Consider the following 4064-nt stretch of genomic DNA (forward strand, 5'->3'; position numbering starts at 1 on the left):
AAAGTCTATGCCAGTAGCATGGTTCAAAAACTCGGCGAAATCTCGCCAAAATCTCGGATATTTCAGTTTTTTTTTTTTTTTTTTTTTTTTTTCTCCGTCAGAACCCGACCCATCGGATAGACCAATGGGCCCATGAAAACCATGGGTTCTTATATGCAGGATTCCCCGTTTCTTTATGGAGCCCACGTAGTACGTATGGTCCCGACATTTCCGTGATTTAAAGGGACGACTCTCAATCATCACTAGCGCGCTCAACTCCCCATCGTTTATCCGACAGTTGGGAGGACCCAGGCATTACTCTAGGTCCATTCAACCATCTGATGTGCATTGGAGGCGTTGGAGAGGATCCTAATGCAATGATTTTTAGATTCAGGCCGATTAGCAAGGGTTTTTCATGATGGAATACCTAATTTTAATATGTAGAATAATCAAATGTCAGATCACTTCTAATTTGTCAATAGTTGTTTTCCCTCTATGGAAAATTTTATATTGTTTAAAACTTCACATATGAATAGAAGACCTTACGTCTACCAAATTCTATGTCCAATTTAAATTTTTATATGAAAAAGAAACAGTTTTCAACAGGACTTATTTATGCGCGTCATAAGCTCAAAAACATTTTTTCTATAATTAAATAAAATTCCAAGAAATAAGAAAATTCGAACATCAAACTCCTATGTGGTAGTTAACTCATAGATTATTAATATGAATCCGTAATAATTATTAGAGAAAGGGGGATTTTTTTTTTTTTTTTTTTGGGTAGGAAGGGAAAGTATGAACTAAGGCATTTCCCATCTCTACATACATAAATAATTTTACTTATATTTAATCACGGATAGATAAAAAAACAATAAAACATAGTGATGGAAGTAGGCATAGGATATGCTTTAGGTTCGGGGAGACTTTTCCATATTTATTATTAGGGTAATAAAACGCTAACCAATAGCACACGTACGCACCAGTGCTTGCGGTAGATGGGAGGATGCGGCAAGCTTCTTTAGCATAGGGTAGCACGGTCATTTCGCCCCCACTGTGTCTTTGTGTAGGTACATGTTATCGGGTAGTGTTATTTCTTATTATTACCTAACTAGTTTCTCACTCCATTGAATAAAACACAACATGGGAGAGGTTTTGTGCACATTTCATTAACAAAACCATCAATCAAATAAGAATAAAATGATGCATCATACACCCTCATCCCTCATGACCATGCAACGCAGTTGTGCACAAATCAATTACTATCAATTCACTAGGATCCGTAGTTACACCAGCCAAGCTTTGTGCATTGGACCCCAAAGCCAATCTCTCAGGTTAGTGGGACAGATTTTGGCTCATCTTCAACCTCGTGAGAGGTGATTACACCAATAGCAAAAGAAACAATAAGTTGGCTTTCAATATCTATTAAACTATTACATTTTTTTTTTTTTTCATTTAGTTTAGTTAACAGGAGAGGGAGACAGAGTGTGTATAAAAATGAACCGTCGTTGAATCTTAATGCTATTACTTTGATAAACAGCTTCAAAATGGGAGAATTGCCTCTAAGCTTGAGGCATTTCCTTCACCTCCTCATAAATGATTTTTTTTTTTTTTCCATTTCTTTCCCTCTTTTAAAAAGGTGAATAAAAATTACTTTACCAAAAAGGCATAGAAAATATTATAGGTTCTGAGAACCTCCCCCCTTCAAAATAATGGCCACTTTCAAAGATTTGATTATTGTAAAAGTAAATTAAGGGTGAAATAGTGAGATAAAATACGCATGGAAGATTTTTGTTCCTCTATCTTAATAGTTTTGTTATATCGTATTATTATTGCCCAATTGTATGTCCCACATACAAATAGAGACACAGTGAATACACATTAAATATATGAGGAGGAGATTGAATATAACATATATTTCTTATACTTAGAAAAAAAAAAAAACATTAAATATATCTTTCTTCATCCTACATAAAAAACAATACACATTAAATATACATTTCCTCATTTATACACGTGTAAATAATCTAAGTCCAATTTTGATGGGGACAATTGGCAGGCTCAACTGCTACCTTTTGGTGGATTTGTTTGACCCATTACATATGGAAGCAGACTAGTTTATGCATTTGTTATTGAGGTTTTAGAGATAGTCACATAATTATGGCCTTTCTTACTTATGTTAGAAAAAATATTTTGCAAATAATTCTAGTATAATATAAAATTTGATTACTAGAGCCATGTGCATTATGGTACCTGCTCTTTTGGCCATATTAATACTTCAACCTGTATTATTAATGGTTGTTCTACATTGCAATTTGTATGTAATTTATTATTTTTTAAAAATTTTGATGTTTTATTGATCCAATCACTTTTGGTTGAGACACTAAGAAAAGACACAAGTAATTATGAATTATTGATAGATAAGTCTTCAATTAAAGTATAACTCATATATATTAATGAAAGAAAAAAAAAAAAAATAGAAGGCAAATATGCATCTAAGAAGTCCTAAGCTCCAGAAAAACAAAATGAACAAAACAACAACTTATAGATTACTAGAAAATCAAAACTAGATAATTATAGAAAAGAACAACAATGGACTCACACTACAAACTGCCGAGGGCCAAATGATTTTCAAATCAACTAAGTGAGAAATAAGGAGTTAATTAAAGCGGCTAACCTAATATGTTGATACTTTTTTCTACGCCAAGCAAAGACTTGAGTGGCTTCCCAAAGTTGCTCCTCTTCCTTTTGCTTCAAACCTAGCACCTCCTCAGTTCCTCTATATTGTCAGCATGTTGGATCAACTCCTTAATATGCTTCAACTATGTCTCATCCACTTAAGAAATAAAATCAATTAAGGAGTGAAAAAAAAAAAATGTGTTATTCATTAATTTCTTCTATTCAATATAAGAAATAATTGTTTTCACTCACTATGCGGACTCATTATCAATGCATATAAATATTATATATGTATTGGTAAAATAAAGATTTTTGGAATACTCATTTAAGCAATAAATAAATAACCAAAATAATTTGCATTATGTATCTCATTAAATTATATATATATATATATATATATATATTTCTTCACTAAATTATTATTCTAAGAAGTAAATTGATGAGATGTTACCACTGATATATTGAAATTTAAAAAATTCAATATGTTGAGGAGTCAAGTTTCTCTTAATGGACATGTCTACATTAATAGGTGGATAAACACTTATTTTATGCGACATGGCATAGTTAGGTTTGTCGGTCCAAGTCCAACTCTTTATCTAGGTGTGCCTGTCGAAGATTAATCTCCAAACCACATCAATATGTATTCTAAAAATTGTATTGTTTATATGGGATCCATATTTTAAAAAAATAATAAAAAATCATGTGAGAAGGCGGGCAATCATTTTCCCTTATTTGTATTATTATTACTTTGTTACCTTAATTGACTTTTCTGCAATTTTCTAATATGGTATCAAGGTTTAATGATTTCATTACCAAACTAAAATATTGGTCACATTTCCTATCCAACCGCAAGTATGTGATGCTCTCACTGTAGGAGCATTTTCAACAACAAAATTCCAAATTAATGGCAGATAGATACTTGTTTTTAGTCTTCATCATTCCAAGTGGGGCTCATAGTGCAATGACTCTTAATATTGTTGTCATAAAAGCTAAAAAAGGGCATCCCAACAAAACAAGAGAAATCATGGTACGCAATAGTGAGGGTTTTTTTTTTTTGGGGGGGGGGTGGGGGGGGTGAGTGGGTGGGAGGGTTCAAAGAAGTTAAAAAAATTAAAGTGATAATATAGGATTCACAATTATCATCAATGCATTGATGGTACTCCTATATGTAGGCATTCTGAAATAAAAAAAAAAAGAAGGGAAATGAAAAGTCATGTGGCTTTTACGCCTAGACACCGGTGTTCAAAACTATCACCGCACCTTTTGTGAAATAAAAAAAATCTTATTTATATTGATGCTAATATACACACTCTAATTGATCCCTACATTAATGTAGGGCCATGCGACCAAACAACAATCCCTGACCATAAAAAAACATATAAAAATATTAATACAAAATAAATAACAAT

The sequence above is a fragment of the Macadamia integrifolia genome, chromosome 6 (genome assembly GCF_013358625.1).
Source record: "Macadamia integrifolia cultivar HAES 741 chromosome 6, SCU_Mint_v3, whole genome shotgun sequence".
Lineage (NCBI taxonomy): Eukaryota > Viridiplantae > Streptophyta > Magnoliopsida > Proteales > Proteaceae > Macadamia > Macadamia integrifolia.